A 20,069-nucleotide genomic window follows, 5' to 3' on the forward strand; every position below is an offset into this window, starting at 1 on the left:
TATTAAAAAATATTAATAATCCTTAGCAATCATAGATTGTGGAAGTTGCCAAACAATGACTGAAACAACCTGAGACCCATGCCATGAGAATGAACCCACCCCTGACACTGCCTGGAACACCAGGATACAGAGGCTGGGTGGCTCAGAGACCTAAGATAGAAGCAAACAAGACTGGAGAAAAAACACTCTCAACATAATGATGCCTAATGATATTCTGCTATACTCCTAGATTGGTGCCTAGCCCATTAGTCATCAGATGAACTTCATCCAGTAACTGCTGGAATGAGTTGCAAAGACTAACAGTCAAATATTAGACCCATCTCAGGGAATCCTGCTGAAGAGAGAGAGGAAGGATTTTAATAGGCAGAAGAATCAAAGATATGACAAGAAAAGCCACAGAATAAACAACTAACATGACTCATAGGGGCTCATGAGGGCAGAATCAACACCCAAGGAGCCTTATGGGACTGACCTAGGCTTTCTATATATATGTTCTGTAGCTTTCTATATATATGTTCTGTAGCTTGTTCTACATGCAGGACTCCTAACAGTGGGATCGGGGGATGTTGCTAGTGCTTTGACTGTCTTTTGAGAATCTATTTCTGTCTTTTTTTTTTTTTATTTTCGAGACAGGGTTTCTCTGTGGCTTTGGAGCCTGTCCTGGAACTAGCTCTTGTAGACCAGGCTGGTCTCAAACTCACAGAGATCCGCCTGCCTCTGCCTCCCGAGTGCTGGGATTAAAGGCATGTGCCACCATCGCCCGGCGGGAATCAATTTCTTATACTGGGTTGCCTTCCCCAGTCTTAATACAAGGGAGAGGGAGTTCTTAGTCCTACAGAATTTTGACATGCCATGTTTTGTTTCTATCCTTGGGAGGCCTGCCATTTAAAACAGAAAAGGAAGAAGAGTTGATTTGGGTGTTGGCAGTGAAGAGGTGGAAGAGGGAATGGAAGGAGAGGAGAGGGGAGTAACTGCAACCAGGTTGTAAAATGCACATTCATACCATAAGGAAATTTGCTCAACTATGTTCATAGCAGCATTATTCATAGTATCAAGAACATGGAAATTATCTAGATGCCCTTCAACCAAAGAATGGATACAAAATATTGTACATTATATAATGGAGTATGACTCAATGGTAAAAAAAGAATTCTTGAAATTTTCAGGCAATTGGATGGAATTAATGGACCTAGAGGAAAACATCTTGAGTGAGGTAATCAGACCCAGAAAGACAAAGGTGATATGTGCTCACTGATAAGTGGGTATTAGATGTAAAGCAAGGGATAACCAGCCTATAGTCCATGACCCTAGAGAAGCTAGATAACAAGGAGAACCCTAAAGAGAGACATACTTGGATTGTTCTGGAAAGAGGAAATAGGCAAGATCTCCTGAGTAAATTGGTAGCTTGGGGAAGGGGGGAAAGGAGGGCAGAGGGGAGTGGAGAAAGGGTGGAAGGAGGAGAAATCAGGGAATGGGATGGTCAAGATGTGGTAAAAGGACAGGGAGAAAGAGAAAGAAAAGCGATATCTTGATTGAGATAGTTATCATGGGGTTAGCTAGAAACCTGGCACTAGGGAAATTCCCAGGAATCTACAAGAATGACCCCAGCTAAGACCCTAAGCAATAGTGGAGAAGCTACCTGAATTGACCTTCCCTTGTAATCAGATTGAGGACTACTTTAATTGTTATCATAGAACCTACACCCAGCAACTGATGGAAGCAGATGCACTGGGCCAAACTCCAAAGTCCTGTCAAAAAGATGAAGGAGGAAAGGGATAAAGATCATGTTTGGGATACCCACAGAAACAGTTGACCTGAGCTAGTGGAAGCTCACTAACTCTGGCCTGACAGTGGGGGAACCTGCATAGGCCCAAATTAGGCTCTATGAATGTGGGTAATAGTTGTGAGGCTTGGGCATTCTGTGGTGGGACCAGGGCAAGAATTTATCCCTAGTCTTAAACTAGCTTTTTGGAACCTATTTTCCACGGAAGGATACCTTGCTCAGCCTAGATATGAGGGAATGTCGGGGAGGGCTTTGGTCCTGCCTCAAAGTGATGCACCAGACATAGACTTTACAAGATCTAATTGAATTCCTGGATCTGAGATGATACTTTTTTCTATCTAGCTCTTATACCTTAAATTAAAGCATTACTATCAATTTATGTGCTGCCACACGTCTCATGACTTGCGACCTCATGCCCTACATGTTATGCTTCCTCTGCATCTAGCTGGCCATTTTCGTCTTCCCAAATGTCTCTCTGCCTTGAAAATCCTGCCTAGCTATCGACCATTCCGCTTTTTTATTAAACCAATCTGAGTGACATATCTTCACAGTGCACAGAAAGATTATTCTTCTCACCACCCAACATGGGTATTTGGAATTGAAGTTGGAGCCTCTGCAAAAGCAGTACATGCTCTTAACCTATTAGCCCCATTAGCCCTCAAATTAAAAGGATGTTAATAATAATAAAGGTTGGGAGGTGGCTCGGTAGATGTATTGCTTGCTGCACAAAAAAAAAAATGACTTGAATTTCAAACCCTATGTGAAATAAGAGCTGAATGTGGCACCACACATTTATAATCCTACCACTAGGGAAGAAGAGAAGGAAGATCATGGGGAGGGTTTACCAGACAGTTTAGCTGAATCAGCAAGCTTCATCCAAATCCAGAAGGAGACCTTGTCTCAGAAGTTGGAGAGTAACTAAGGACTGCCTAACATCAGACTCTAACTTCACCATCTATTCATTTCTCCCCAACATACAAACACATAGAGAAATACCCATGGACATATAAACACATTCAGCATCATGAAATGTTCCATTTTTGTAAGTTGGTATAATTATTACAGTTAAAATGTCAATATTACCCAACACAACAAATGCAAACACTGTGGAAACTGCATTTTGTATTTTACAGCAGTAGAAAAAGCACTAAATTTCTTAGTGGAACACACACAAACAGCAAAGGCAGAACTTCCAAGGCTGAAACGGTAAAGTACATCCAGATAAATAGGATTACATGGATCTAAGAGACTTCTGAACAGCAAAGCATACTGTGACTGAAACTGTACTCACACAGAGAAAAGTATTTACAAATTCTCCATCCCATAAGAGATTGATATATAAATTTATAATGAACTAAATGAAGTCAATACCATGAATAATAAACAATGAAATTAAAATAACAAAGGGGCCTGATTACGCATCAATCAAGGTAGCATACAAATGTCCAATGCATGTATGAAAAATGCCATACAACCCTTAATGTGTTTGTGTATAATCACAGGGAATAAAGTTGTATGAGGGTAAAAGTGATGTGAAGGGCATGAGAAATGGAGGTAAGCAGTATTGTAGTCAGAGATTTAAACCTCTCTTGGTCAAAACTGGAGAGAGATGGTAGGCAGGAATTCAGTGAGGACAAAGTTGAGTTCTGTCTATACTAGGAATCAAAGGGAAAATTACAAGCAGCTTCACCCAATAAAAGTAATACCTTCTTCTTATTCCGCTACAGAGCACTCGCCACGGTAGACCTCATTTTGTGCTACAGAGCAACTTAAAAAGAGAGATCAGAGCATTCCTGCTCCCATAACGCACATGAAATAAAATACAAACAGTAGGAAACAGTTTGGAGAAAACAATGTCTAAATTTCCAAATAATTATAGTTGTTTGTTTTCATTTAAAGTGGAATATGATATAGAAATGAATACTTTGCATTGGATTGGATTTTGTTTTATTGACACAAATTTAAGGTCAATTTTGTTATACATATATTTGTTACATATGTAAATTCTTGTTTAAGGTATTATGTTTATTCAGTTCATTTAAAATGTAGTGTATAGCTAAAAATTGCAGATTAATAGATAGTCATTTATAGTAATCAAACTATTAATTGCATTAGTTAGGTTTTCTAGATATACAGAGATATATTTCAGTTAGATAGATAATCTTCAACACTTCAAAGACCTACAGAATATGGCCTTTAAAATGTTTTAAGAACTTGGACCTTTCTCAACAGTGAGATATGCCTGCTTCTGGCAGCACCAATTACTACAGAGAAGTTGATGGACATTAAAGAAACTCATTATGGAATCTGTGCTTAATGTGACAAGGTTAGCCATTTGGGCAAGAAGCTGGACATTTAGGACCCACAGAAAAATGACCGCTAAACTTGCCCAAGGAAGGTGAGACAGTCCTTCAGGGTTCCTGCTTCATGAAAGAGTCTTCTAGACATTCTGTAGAACACAGAAAGAAAGTGAATGACAAACTGTCAATATTAGGTGAAAAAAAACTTTCAAATTTCCTGCTTTGTGGAAACGTCTGTTGGATACTATGGGCCTGTAGGCTGAAGATGGATGCCCCAATGTTGCATAAGAACCTTGGGTGACTGTCCAGGCAGCAAGATATCTCTGTCAATTCTAGAGTGTTGAACGTTGCTTCCAATGTACTTCCTGTTTACTTAGGTAATATTATTTCTCTTCTCATGTCTTTGATGGGGTTGAAGTCATAGTTACTTTCCTCTCAAGACTTAACCAAGCCATTTTTAATATAATACTTATACTCCTTAGGATATAATAACTATCAAAACATTTAACTTATGTTTCTTGTTTGATGTTGTTAATGCTAGTTATAATTCTATTTTTTATTTATGATTTTGCCTTTTCTTTTCTCTGGATAATACTTGATATTTGTTCTTATTGTATATAGTTTTGTATTAGGTTTAAAACTTTCTATTTTGACAAAATGGAGAGGTGTTGTAGAGACTCTTTCAGCTAATCTTTCAGCCTTCAAGATACCAGGCCACTTTGAGCATGATCTCATGTATTACGAGTGCAGATGAAAAGTATATGCAGCCCCCTTTTCTTCTGGATTTGGTTTCAGTTTCCAGATCACACACAGAAATGCTGATCACTACCCTCACTGTGAGTTTATCCCCCAGTAAAAAACCCTTTGTGATACTCTGTTATTGGCTATTGTGGAACTCTTTGATACTACTACAACCCTGTATCAACAAATTTAAAAAATAAGATGAAATGAATCTTTTCTCACAATGCCACAGTCTTCCAAAATTCACACTAAAAGAGACAGGGAACATGCAAGTCCTGTAGGTAAGTATCTAATACACACACACACACACACACACACACACATATATATATATATATATATATATATATACACACATATATATAGTATATATGTGTGTCTGATATGTGGTATCTATATATATAGATTGGCTTCATTGACTAATTCTGCTTTTTAATAGATGGAATCACACCAAGCATTTACAAGTTGTTTTTAAAGATAAAAGCAGAAATACTTCATCCCATGAAGCTTGTTACTCTAATATGATAGCTTATCAAATTATTTTAAGAAAATTAAACAGGTGGAGGCACCTGCTGCACAGACCTGATGACCTGAGTTAATTCACAAAAAGTGTCCTTAAAACTCCATTATATTATGCTATGTTCATTATGTGTTATGTTCACGCACTTACCTATACACATAAACAAGTGTACATCTACACACACACACACACACACACACACACATTTTAAAAGGCAATTTTTAATGAAAAGGTTTAGAAAACTGCAAATGAAGAGCCATGCTGGGGAGATCTCTGAGGTAGTAAATCACTTTCTTCTCAAGTGTGGAGACCTGAATTTGATTCATTAAAAACACATGGAAAAGATCTGGGAATGGAGACATGTGCTAGCAATTCTAGTGCTAAAATGACAGAGATATTAGGTTCATGGGGCATCTCTAGCAGGCCAGTGACCTCAGTTGATGAGTCTAGACTAAAGAAAACCTGAGTCTAAGGAAGTAGATGCCATTCCTGAGTAACTACCCTTAAGGATGTCCTTTGTCCTCCACATGCATGTGAACATACATATACACACCTTAAGATACACAAGATGCTGCACACACACACATTAATAGAAGAAACCTACGCATTTTTAATTTTTATGAGTGGAAACACAAACAAAAGAGGTTTTAACTAGTTATCATCATGTAAACTATTAAGATTATATTCTGCTTAAAAAGAATTTAGCATAACCAAGTGGGATTGATTCCATGTGTGCAAGCCTGGTTAACTATCAAAATTAATTAATATAACACATATATCAATTTTTTTGGTTTTATAAGACAAAGTTTCTCTGTGTTATTTTAGAGCCTGTCCTGGAAGTTGCTCTGAAGACCACGCTGGCCTTGAACTCACAGAGATTTGCCTGTCTCTGCCTCTTGAGTGCTGAAAATAAAGGCATGTGCCTCACAGCCTAGCTAAAGATTTATTTATTTAATAAGTATACAGTGTTCTATCTGCATGTATTCATGTATGCCATAAGAGGGCAGCAGATTTGATTATAGTTGGTTTTGAACCACCATGTTGTTGCTGAGAATTGAACTCAGAACCTCTGGAAGAGCAGTCAGTGCTCTTAACTGCTGAGCCATCTCTCCAGTCCCATATCTCAATTTTTTTTTAAAAAAAGCACATGATCATACGAGTAGATATAAAATAATCATTTGAGAACATCTAATATTAAGAGGCAGCCAACTAAGAAAGTAATAATTTTATTTCATTAAGATCAAAGCTCTTTGACAATATCAAGAGTATATGACAAATTATAAATCTGCACATAGATGTTTCTGATAAAAATACTCATAGAAAAATGAGGACACTCTTAAAACAGTCAATATGGAAACAGCCTTATTACAAACTGAGCCAGAGTTGGGCATGGATATAACCTGTCAACAGACAAAAGTGTAAAATTTGTAATTCTAACTTGATTTTGTTAAAGACATTAGCAAAGTACTAAGCAAATTATAGAACAAAAAAGATAATTGCAAATGTACATTCATGGCAAATGATTTATACACAAAAATGTGAATAGTCTTTGTGATTCAGTAATGAGACAAGGGATCAAAATTAATTCAGATGAAAGGACAAAGATATATGAGAAGCTAGCAACAATTTAAAACTTTAATTTAATTTAATTATTAATTTAAGCCATTGAAAGTTATTATATAACCCAAAATGTAGAATGACAAAACTTTTCAAAATTATCAAGATAAGTGCTAATGAAGGTATAGAGTAACCATAATTTTAATGATGCTAGTTAGAAGTAGAATTGAAATTCCTTACAAAATGAAACATACCGTTTTTGATTATTCCATCAGTCTTCCATGTATGTATCTAAGAGTACTAAAAATGTATGTTCATATGAAAGTTTGTCTATGGCTCTACAAATTTCCTTGTCTATATGACATAAACTTGGACAGGTCTCTAGCAATTTAAGAAAATATATAAGGCCATTTAGGAACATCTCTACAGTGAAATTTACATTACCATTGAAAACAAGTGCTATTTTTTTCTCCAAAATATAGACATTACCTTAAGATTTATTTGAAATTGAAAATATCAGAAACAAAACAATATACTCTGTATGACTGACTGCATTCACTTAAAGTAAAAATAAATTTATAACAAGATATGAGACCAAGTATATTAGGCCAAGAAGAAAGGAGAAATAGAGAGAAAAAACACATTTTGATCATCCTGGAGATGATGTATAAGTTTGGTATTACAACACTGATGGTAATGTTACAGGTGTACACAGCTTTCAAACTTGTCAAATCACACCTTTTGAGGACAAAGTTTATTCACATTTATTAAAATCAATGAAGGAAATGTATCTATAATATATTACTTGTTGAAGCAATTATAGCGCTAGATAGTTCAAATAAATCTATGGGAAACTGATAATTGGAAGGATGACAATGTCCTCTTTCCCAGGCTGTTGGCTCACTGCTTATTAAGATAAGGGGATACAAAATTATTGAGAGAAACACCATGTTTCCTTATTCATGTGTTGTTGGTAAAGACGGTAATATTGAAGCTGCTTTGTACTCCAAAACCACAAAGTAGCTATTTGATGGAGAAATTGTAAAATGAAATTATTTCATGTGCCAAAATAAGAAGTGGTAGAGATGAAAGTTAAAGTCACATCAATGCTTTTCTTCAAAAATAGCTCCTTCTGTTTCCTTCTTTCCTTCGGTTCAAGGGAATAAATCATCAATAATTGATTCAGTATTGTTTTATACAAGTCATAATAATATTCAAGACATGATGGAACAAGACTTAAATGTTTTCAGAAAACAAGGATTACTATAATGACTGAATAATGACAAATGATATTACTGAAAATTGATGAATTAAGGAAGTATGTTTCTTAATATTTACCCTAAATCCTTTTTCCAGGGGTTAATTGTCATAACTGTAGTTTCATACATTTAGTTATTTATTTTGTGTGCAGTGTGTGTGTGTGTGTGTGTGTGTGTGTGTGTGTGTGTGTGTGAAATATGTATGGAAGTCATGTTGCAACTTATGGGAGCTTCTTTTCCCTTATACTGTACAATCTTCCTTATACAATCTTCCCAGTTCCTTGTCTACTGTTCCAGGTGAGAAGCCAAACTCCCTGTGATGCTTACTATACTGGGGTGCTTCATTATGTGAAATTATGTTGTCCTTCTGTGGTCAGTACTTGAACAATTTGAGCTTTCTCATGTTAAAGAGTTTGCCCATGAACACTGTGAGTTATCTTGTGTCATTCATTTTAAGTCCACTGCCGAGAGTTTGTATCTGAGTTATCTGAGTTTCTGGTTGTTCTTTGATTTTTTTTAAAGTCTTTTTATGGTCATAAAACTACAGAGAACACATTCTGGACTTTCAAATAATATGGTGACATAGTAGAATCTGGTTTCCTTTGGGTGGGATGTACCACTGATTCTGCCATTTAAGTGACTTTTGGGACCTGTGGAAAAAAAAGACACTGATTGTAATTTCTAAGCAAGAGTTATATCCACCCTCGATCCTAGCTTGGATTATAATACAAAGCACACCCAGTGCCAGGAGTGTCACTAGCCCTCTAACTACTCCAGTAATACTCGTCACCTTACATTGATACCACTAATTCATGATGAAAAATTTTGGAATCTTATAAGCATTAATATTCTATTTTATTAGACCAACCAAAGCGAAATTTTATTCTTTTCAGTAAAGTGCTACTCCCCTCCAGCAGCTCCCTGCTCTCTCTTCCCTGTTCACTGATGTTCTCTTATTCTTGATCCTTTGGTCTCACTGCAAGGCGTCTGCTTGGGGATTTGTCTGTGACATGTGTATATGAGACACCACCTCGATGTTTTCCTTGCTAATGTATCTTGAGGCAAGTGTTATGACTGGTTGACATAGCTGTTATGCTAGAAATCTCACTCCAGTCTATTTTGATGGATCTACAACCTTCAGCTGCATAACTCTGAAGTTATATATACCACACTGATTACATAATATGAAGTGTGATTATCTGAGACGTATAAGCTGTTTGGATGGGAACATTGAAACTAGTGGACATTAAAGACAATAGAACAATCTCCTCTTTTCAAAGTCATCTTTAAAGCTGAAGAAAATTTATGATTTCTCCAACAGTCAGAATATATTTATCCAAAGGTAGTCATATTGCTTTTGCATTTTCCATATCCTCTTTATCTTTTATCTCTCTGTGAATTAATGGGGCATGTGTCCAAATGGCCTTACTTAACACACGTGAAACAAAGACATCCTAAACCTGCTATGGTATACACTAAGTTCTCCTCCATCCCTAACCTCACGAGTGGGATATATTTTCAAGCGACTTCCATAACTCTCTTTCATAGTCTTATTCCAAAAATTAGTTTCCCTTGTTATTTTAAATTAAGGCAGTCCTCTCATATTTAAGATCAATGGCATACATTTTGATAACATTCAAAAGTGTTGGGAGCAGTGAGACCCCAGATCCTGAATTTCCTGTAATCCCCTTATCTGAGTGCCTACAGCTGCTCTGAGCAGGAGACCTTCAGGAGTTCCTGATGGCAGGAGAGTGGTTTCTGGTGGGTTTGGCTGGGGCGTGGCTATCTCTATATAATCTGCCCCTGAACACAATAAAGGGGGCATTCTTGGGTACTTCAAGGATGACCCTTGTCGCTGTCTCTCTGTCTGTGTGTGTCAGTCTATCTCTGCCTCTGAGTTCTCAACATCCAGCCCCTTTCCCAAAGCTCGCGAACTGGGTAACAGTGCACAGGGCACACACACGGGGGCACGGTGCAGGGCACAAAAGAGTATCTAAGGTAGTTTATAACGCTGCTTGGCTTGGCTTTGCCTTAACACTAATAATAAGGTCAAATTGTCTCCAAATGAACCGTGTCTAAATAAGTCTGGCTCTTTCCCTCCTTGTTTCTTCTGCTTGGCAGACCAAAGGCTCCAAGGTCAGGTCAAGAACATATCTTTCCAATTTGTGATTGGGCTTGAAGTCCAGCCTCCTTTTTGCTCTATTCCAAACTATTCAGTGCCTTAAAAAATAATAATAATGTAGCCAGATGGACTTTTTTATATCCTGTACACAAGACTGTTTGGATTCAATTTGTAAAGATGATTCCAAGTTTAACCTCTCGGTGTTACAGAATCTTTCCAAGGAAACTTTTTTCTAACCACTGCTTTGCAATTAAAATATCTAAATAATTGTCTTTCATTTTAAAATAACTGTTGTATACAAGCATCCTTGCAACTTTTGGACCTTAACATATAACAAATATGGATAGATTATGCAGAGATGACAACTCACAATTAATTATATGAGAAAAAAGATCAATTAGAAAAGTCACAGTCATCCAATGTGTCTCATGGTTTGATTGATAAGTAGTAAGTCAAGTGCAGGTTGAGCCTGTTTTTCCTTCACCATAGGACCAAAGGTTAAACTGAGATTCTTACTGGTGAGAAACATAAACGTTTTAAATGACTATCTTGGGGATTAAGGGTGAGGTGAGGGCAAGGGATCTGGAATAGAGGGTTTTCAGCTCTAATTTCAACCCTTTCCCCATGGAACTTCATCGGTACAGAACTGAATGAACCCCGTGAACTATGTCTAATAACAATATGTAGAAAACTGATATTTGCTTCTTCCTTGGCCTAAGGGAAATCCCGGGATACAGTTAAAAGAGGAAAACTCGCTTTCCCTATTTAGCATGTTGAGTGTATCTGTGCAGTCGTGAGTGCCCTTTTCTCACCTTCTAATGCATCAAGAGTCATTACTTTGATTAACTGCCATGTTGATTATGCAACCTAATATGCTTTTTTTTTCTCCAGAAAAAATCTGGACAATAAACTTTCAACAAATTGTTACATTGAAAGATGCTGTTTCTGAACAAAATAATCCAGTACCACAAAGCAGGTAGAAGGATCAACAGGCAGAAACAGCTCTGCCAAAACATTAAGCCCTCTAGGAGATAAGCTTCCCAGATGACAGAGTCCCTTCGCTTGTGGACTGACACACATTCATTAAAAGTAAATTACTGTTTCCATCTGGTCTCTGACTCATTTGATGAGAACAAGAAGTTCCTTTGGAAGTACAAATAGCCAGGGAGGGTGGGAGTTGAAAAGTCAGGGGAGCATGGGATTGCTTTGTATAATTTTCCTGGGCCTCAGAACCTCGTATAAATTTTGACATATAATGAAAATTTTCTGAAGAGAAAATTATCCAGTGTTTTCAGGTATTTATATCTCCTGGTTGCCCCATAGATCAAATGGATTTTCAGTGTCCGTAACAGCTGTCCTTCAATCATCTTTTGTAAATAGCTTTAAGTGTTAAATTACTGAAGGAGAAATGGTGTACTTGATGCAGTCATATTCACTTTGGTAAGATATGTGGGGGATTTCATTTTAAAAGTTAATAAAAATGCAAATCCCTATAGTAGGGGCACTTGAAGTAAGTAGTCTTGAACTTCATTCTGTAAGCCTCAGTACCTGCATCACAACCTGTAATCATAAAGGGAAGGAGGCCATGTAGAAGAGAAAAAAAAATAGATAGACAGTTCTTAATTACCATGAAAGAAAAATAATAGAAATCAAATTTTACGTATTATTCTTTTGGTAAGGAAAAGATTATCTCAGATTTTATATGTCAAGTAATTATTTTGTTCATGCACTTTCCAAGTTCTTAAATTACATTCTATTCCATCTCAATCGTTTTAGCCTTTAGAGACTGATAAGACACACGATAAAACAAATTTATTTGAATTATTTTCTCTACTCTTGGGTGCTCAATTGAAAGACCACAGTTTCAAAAGTATTTTTAAATATAATGAATTAAAGTAATACAGAAACATGGTATGTTTAAAGTACAGAAGCAACATATAAAAATATTGTATCTGTTGTTCTTATGAGGAATCTTAGCAGGGATATTAGGGTAAGGTTTCCATTCAGGAGATGTTTTCACTTTCTATATCAATATATCTCAAGGAATAAATATCATGAATTATAAGACATTTACCGGTTTTGACATATTTTTTCCTATATTAAATGGTAAAGGAATTACTTAATTCTTTTAGTTTTCTTTTAAATTTGATATTTTTTGACAACCACACAGCCACAGTCTTTAAGATATGTGTGAAAATAAACGTGTCCATTAAATCAATAGATAAAAGCAGCAGCTGTCCATAAAGGCACACATTTAATCATAGCATTTGGGTAGCATAGGCAGGGGAAACTCTAGGCATTTCAGGCCATCCTGGTCTACAAAGGGAGTTTCAATGCAGCCAAGGCTATTATGCAGAGAAACCCTGTCTCAAAAGTATCCAAACACAAAAATACAAAAACAACAGATAACATGCAAATTATCCTCTGCTTGCAATTTTAACCAAACATAGTGGCCTTTGGTTTTTGTTGTTCTTGTTGATTTGACCTTGTCCTAAACTTTATAAATGTATTTCAACTCAGTTTCAATTGGCCTTAAATCTTAAGAGGTATGAGAGGGTCTAAAGGCCCTGTAAAGTTTCATTCAGAGGATCAGAAACAAAGAGCCAAGCTTTAATCTTTGAAGAGAATACCTACACTTAATTTGGATCCATGCTATCTTCACAGTAGGGAGCCAACTCTCCTAAAAACTTGTAGGAAATGGCAGCCACAGTGTTTGACACCATGGTTGCCTGTCTGTGTAAACAGTTCACAATCCACAAATCAGCTACTGCTGCTCTTAAGTCTGGGTTAGTGAAATGGACTCATAGAAGAATGTGCTTACAGATGTTTGGCTAGCTGCTCCAGGTTTTCTAGGGATAATGCTTTAATTGAGTATCAGTAACCAAGAGTCTATTCCTTTGCTCAAGACAGTGAGAAACTGGATGTGGTTAGTACATTCAGAAATAATCCATCATTTCGGACCTGGTGGATGTGACCCTACCTCGCAAACACCATGTGAGTCGTATTTAGTTTCTGAGCTTCAGGCAATCTGGACTCCTTTCTGGCAAACACAGTTCTGCCTCACAGTTTTTATGCTGCATCTCTCCCTGTGTCTTAGATGATTTCTGCTCTATTGAGTAGTCTCTAGAGTATCTCTGCCTGAGAGAAGTCCTGCCTGTCCATTCTAACCATAGTGACTCTCCATTGACTTCAACTAGTCTTCCAATTCCCTTTACTTTTCTTCTGAGGACTAATGCTACCTGAAATCATATTACTGGAGTAATTTAAGATAGCCTTTGCTCTGCAAATGTGTTAGCATCAGGGAACTCCTTGTTTTCTCTGTTGGTGCTCCCATATCTAAGAAAAGCAAAAATCTGCCACTCAGTTTGCTTACAGGCACAAAGAATGGGATTACACACTGCCCATTTGATACGAGCAGGTGTTCAAAGAAGCAGAAAGAAAGGGAACTGTCATATTTATTTTTCATCCATGAAAACTAGAGAACTCTGAGATTGCCAATAGACACATTCCACCAAAAAGAAAGAATATGAAAGGTCTAATCAGTCAGTATGAAAATAGCTTGCAAAGTTGAGAGGAAATGCTGAAGTCTCCAGAGCAAGCATATAAAAGATCCCGGGAAGATCTGAACATCTGGCCAAGTAAACACAGGTAAATAAGCACGGCTCATTTTTGAACAAAGTTCCACCGTGGAGAAACAGATGGACACAGATTCCAAATTGAATTAGAAGAGTCACTTAAGACAATTGAATGAGAAAGGCCATATGAAAACAGAAATAGAAATCAATGAGGGAAAAATTCAGACACAGGTCCAACAATGGAAAACACATGTTTCTAACCCTACAGTTGAAGGAACTGTGCTACCCTATCCAATTTCTAAGAATTAAGTAAAGCAATTCCAATATACAAACACTATGAAATTGTAACTTATATTCCATATAAAGTTCTTATGATGAAAAATAGGGTGGGCAGTAGAGGGCAGTGAAGATAAATAAGACAAAGTATGTATATGCAAAAAGATACCCCTTACTTTATATGCTAAATATGAACTTTTTAAAAATAAAAACATTAAAAAACTAGTAATAGTGTAGTATAGACCAGCTATAGAGAGCAATACTTGTACTAAACACAAAAATTCAAAACACAAGAAAACCATGCTTTCTATCATGTAAGGACTTAAAGAGTTAAAAACAGTGGAAATAATGTGAAATAATTGAAATAATCTGAAATAGATGTGAAAGAAGAACAGAAAGAAGAAAATGTAGAAACAAGATAAGTGCATTAAAAGATGCTGTGAAAATGATCTCACGATATCAAGGAAAAATACTAATCGTGGAAGGCAAATAAAGTACATTTATACGATTGCTGCTATTATTCATAAGGAAATAAGGGAAAGAAGACAAGAAAGAGAAGTAAGGGGGTAAAGCTCTACTAAAGGAAATACAGTCACAAGGTAAAAATACCTCAGAATAAAATTTAGTGTTAGATAGATACAAAAATTATGCTCATAGAAGTGATTGGAATGGAAGAAAATCTCTTGAAACACACTAACCGTAGAAGAAGTCAGGGACAAATGATGTTTGCAGTCTCTTCTCTATGAAAGATATCAAGTTTAATAAAATAAACACTTTTATTTTTATAAAAAATAAAAACCTGGGAACCCCTCTAGAGTCAAGTCTCTTGCCAACCCTAAAATGGCTCCCTTAATTAAGATATATACTTCTCTGATCCCATATCCACCCTTCCTCCATCCCAACCATTCAATTCCCCGAAGCTCTCCCCAATCCTCTCCTTCTCCCTTCTTTCTCCCCATCTCCTCTTACCCCCATCCCACCCCCACTTCCGCGCTCCCAACTTTTGCCCGGCAATCTTGTCTACTTCCAATATCCAGAAGGATAACTATATGTTTTTCTTTGGGTTCACCTTCTTATTCAGCTTCTCTAGGATCACGAATTATAGGCTCAATGTCCTTTATTTAGAATCCACTTAGGACTAAGTACATACCATATTCATCTTTTTGGGTCTGGGTTACCTCTTTTGTTATTTTTCATTGATTTACATAGGTACATCTGAAATAAAATGAATGATAACATTATGCTCAATAGATTTCCAAACACCTTTTATGAAAACTGCATATGTTAAATATGTTTACCTTATATACTTTAATTTATTTTTTTAATTTAATTTATTTTTGTAATTACTTTGTTCCTTATATTTTCTTGCCTGGAGAGTTGGAGTGAGTTATTAAACCATACTCTCTCAGTTCCCAATCTGCCCTGTTAATTGAGAAGATATCAAACTTCATCAGTAGATGGTGCAGTAGAGATCCTAAAGAAGAAAAGGAATCCTGTTTCCTCATCCTGGTGGCTTTGTTGGTGTCTTCTGTTGGTGTACACAGGACCAACAGTTCATGGTAGACATCCATGGGCAGCCTCCATGGTACCTCTGGGTAGTTTTGTAGTAAGTTCCATGGACATAATTTCTTATTTAGGATTTTCTTCAGTCACCCAAGAGTGTGATTTCCCTGTTTGTTCTCCTGCTGTGGCATCCCCTTTTCAACAGCTTTGCCCACATCACAGAGAAAGTATTTTCAGAATGTCCCACAACAGGGTGCTTTAGTGACAAAGAAACTTTGCATACCCAATCATCTCCTCTCTAGTGAGGTTTGGCATTCATCCTTAGGTGGTGATGCTCTGGTTAAGATATAAAGGATCCCCCAAGCAGACATATATTTCAAAGATTTGGTCCTTAGCTACTGTTGCTATTCAGGGGCAATTGGATCATGAAGGCACTAAGCGCATCAGTGAATTAATCCATTCATGAGATAATAGCTGGAAGTAGGTCATTATGTATGTAATTTTGGAGAATTGTTCTTGTACCAGGATCTTTCCTTTTTCTCTACATCCTAAGTGCATTAGTGTAGCTTTCCTCAACCACAGTCTTCTACCTCACACAGGTCCTAAAACCTGATGCAGAAACATGAGCTAAAATCTCTACAGCCAAGACCAAATGAACATTTGTTTTCTTAAGTGGGTTGCTTTGGTGTTTTCTGGCAGTAAAAGAAAACTGCCTCTTCTATATATGTTCTCCCTTCAGTGTTCAGCCTAGTCTCAGAACCAGTAGCTATTTCCTGTGTCTATTATTTTTAATGGTTGTTAGAATTCTCCTATCCTTAACACCAAACTGTGATAGAGTTAGAAATTATTTTGAACTCCTATCAATGCTACTGCTTTATTATTATGTTCTGATTAGCTCTAGTCTGAGAAATGAGACTTAATAAGTCTGCATTTCAGTGTTTATCTGTTAATTATGTATCTACATGATGCCAGGACTGTCTTTGGTATTTGAAGATATTGGTCATTGTCCAGTGTGCTAATTCATTAACATTTTCAAAATAGATATAATTGTTTTATCTGAAAACAATTTGCTTATGCTGAAAAACTGGAAAACTTCTTAAAACCAGCTATACATATGGTGCAAAACAGAATCTCCAGCTTTATGTGGTAGAGGCAAGATGATCATTGTAAATTTGGGGCCAATTTGTCCTGTAACGAGATCCTTGTGGGACATAAAAAGAGAGAAACAGCAACAGAGACAAAGGAAGACAGACACAAAGAGAGAGCGAGACAGAGAGACAGAGAGAGAGACAGAGACAGAGAGAGAAAGAGAGGGGGAGACTTTTATTTTAGCAATCAAATCAATCCCACTACTTGGGAAACAAGTAGGAAAAGCCCAAACTAGTAAATTCCAGTTCAGTGAGTACGATACAGATTGATGTCTCTAAACACAAAGCAAAGCAAGAAGAAAAATATAACAAATCAGTTATCATTTGAAAAGTTTTGACACAAGTGTTTATTTGTCTTTTCGATATTATCTCTTAATATAATCAAATAGTTGACAAAGAAAACTCTACCCCCCCATACACACACACACACACACACATAAGGGTATCGTAAGAGGTCAAATTGGCCTCATATTCACAATGATCTTCTTGCCTTTACCACATAAATCTGGTAATTAAAAATACCCATAAATATAATATACAGCATAGTTTATATTTTGCAAAACAAAAAACAAATCATGAAAAAGGCTATAATATACCAATATAGAACCATGTAATCTGACATATAAAAGCATAATCTACTTATAAAAAGTTATTAACTCTTCTTATATAGAGATAGAATATACCTATATAAAGGTGTAGTCTACTCATGTAGAGATATGGTCTATCTATAGACAGATATAATCTACCCATGTATAGATATACTCTACTCATATGGAGGCCTAGAAAAGTGTTTCCTAATTGTAACAAACCAGATAGCAATTTTTGTTTGTTTCTCTGATATTTTGAGTCAAATACTAGTAAGCTAAAATCAAGAATTTCTTTATATTGTATTTACTGTTAAAATTTTTAAGCTTTTTATTTATTGAGATTCACTTTGGCTTTCTGACCTTTACCCTTTCAAACTACCTTATTCCATCTGAAAATGCATGCTTACATAGAAGCTGGTAGACACCCAAGTCTAATTAATTTTGTGCTTCAATGCGTTGCTGATAAGTAAGGAAAAATTAGTTCTCCGTAGGCAGATGTACATATGCAAGCTGAGGCACCCTGCCAGCTGGCATTCAGTAGTCATTTGCAAAAAATTACTTAGGGATGGAATACATAGAGGAATACATTTTTAAAAAACAGTGTGCTGTTACTGAAAACAAAAGGATTCTGTGCCAGAACAAAATGTGGAGACTTTAAAATCAGAAGCAACTACTGTAGCTTCAGTCTTCCATACCAGAATGCTGGGGCCTTGGTTAAGTCATATGATGCCTAGAGAAAGAGAGAGTAAAGAGCAGGTGTGATTCACTGAATAAGTGCACATTCCCACACGTGTGTTGACTGGGGAGCCTATTGCCACAGAAACGTTCAACATAAGCTATAGAGTGTGGTGAATGCAGACACACATCTGAAAGTAAATCAAGAAACAGCCTCCATGTGAAGACTCAAAAGAGAAAAACAGAACAAAGCTGGGATTCTTTTAGAAAATGCTGATTTCCCTTTGGGAGTACACGGCAGAGTGATGCATATTGATTCCATTATCTATGCAGGCTTGGAAAGTTTAATTCATCGCCTCTTCACCTCTAAACAAGGGTGATATTTAGCACAGCAAGGGAATACGTGATTCAGTGCCTTCAAATCAGGTTCTAAAGATATTTGCTGTCTTTTAATTCTAACACTAAACATTCCTGCAGATTCCACCAGAGAGGATAAATGCAGTCATAAATCAATACTGGACCTGATCTTAATCAAAAGGCTGAGAACTGATGATAACTACTGTTGTGGGTGCTCAATCCATTTAGTCAATGACTTTCGGGGTGACGTATCATAGGTATGGCTTTCTCTGGAGATGTGGCCAGAGATAATTGACAAGAAGGGTCACAAGCTCTCTCTCGAGTAGTGGGAGATGGAGCAGGCAACAGAGAGCTCCTGGCGGTTGGTCCTCTTCACCCTTGGGTGGAATGACAGGACAGCAGCAGTTAGATAAGCAGCAGAGTCAACCTTTTTCTGAATTCGTGAGTCTGTTTGTTTCCATTGTATCCCTTAATAAATTATAAAATAGACTTTCTTTGTGTGTTCTCATTTCAAATGATCCATTGACGGAAAAAATGGAAAGGATAAAAAGAACTGAAGAAGAGCAATAAGAGTCGTGTATGTGTGAGTGACTAATCAAAATGCATTAAATGCCTATATAAAATTGTTATAAAGACTAAAATGTATTAATAATAAAAGTGAAACTAAATGAATTAAAATGGCACCATAACGTTGACTTACAAAGAAAATAAGATAGAAAAAAAGTGAGGAGAGGTAGAGAGGAGACAATGAAGGAGAGGAAAATTGTGGGTGGGTGGGTGAGTGGGAATGTAGTCAGGTTACCCTGTCACTGGAATTAGAGCCTTATTTAATTCAGATCTGATAGCTGAGCTCCCTCAAGGGCCAGGGTTGAAATTGGCAGTCTTCCCACCATGTGAGGTAAAGGTAGAAAAGAGAATTCCATGTGGTAATTAGATAGTGTAAATCCCTAAAATTGTTTCTCAAGTAAAACATACTTTGTGCACTAATAAAATCACTTTTAATGTAATTTTCAGAAATTTGAAGTGACTTGTTATTGAATAATCCTCCAGAAAAATCAAACTAAGTATGAAGTGCTGTGGCCATCCTTTTGATGAAACCACACAAGATTAAAGTGCCAATAGGAGTATTCGGAAATCTTCTAGAAAATAGCAAGGTTCCTATCATTCTAATTATCACTTGAAACTTGGGCATTATTCATTCCCCACAAATAAGTCACAAATTAATTGGGCTCTCCCCTAAACCCACTGCTCACCATCAAGTAGGCCCCCTTGTAGGAGAGATTTCACCCGTATGTGTGAAACTGATCCTCCTCCTGGAGCCAAGGGCCAGGATGCCCTAAAAGCCTTCTTGTTTCTCCAGGCCTGCTTTGCAACAGTCAGGTTGCAAAGGAACAGACCCTATGGGAAGCAGTGAGCTGGCAAGGTCAGTAAGATACACCAGCAAGCAATCCAGTCTCACAAAGGCCAACTTTATGGCCTGTATTCTTTGCTGATCAAGCTCCAGTGCAATTGGTTTGGTTTCCAAAGAATGTTGAACCTCCCTAAATGATCTACTGAACTCTGAGGGTTGAAGTACAAATGAAAAGTTAAAAAAAAAAGTTACTTAGCATGCCATGTAATTATTTCGTGCCCTGCTGCATATCAGCAGAGGCACTGTGGGCTTTTA

The sequence above is a fragment of the Microtus oregoni genome, unplaced genomic scaffold (genome assembly GCF_018167655.1).
Source record: "Microtus oregoni isolate MIOR12 unplaced genomic scaffold, Mior012 000032F_ref0000030, whole genome shotgun sequence".
NCBI classification, from domain to species: Eukaryota; Metazoa; Chordata; class Mammalia; order Rodentia; family Cricetidae; genus Microtus; species Microtus oregoni.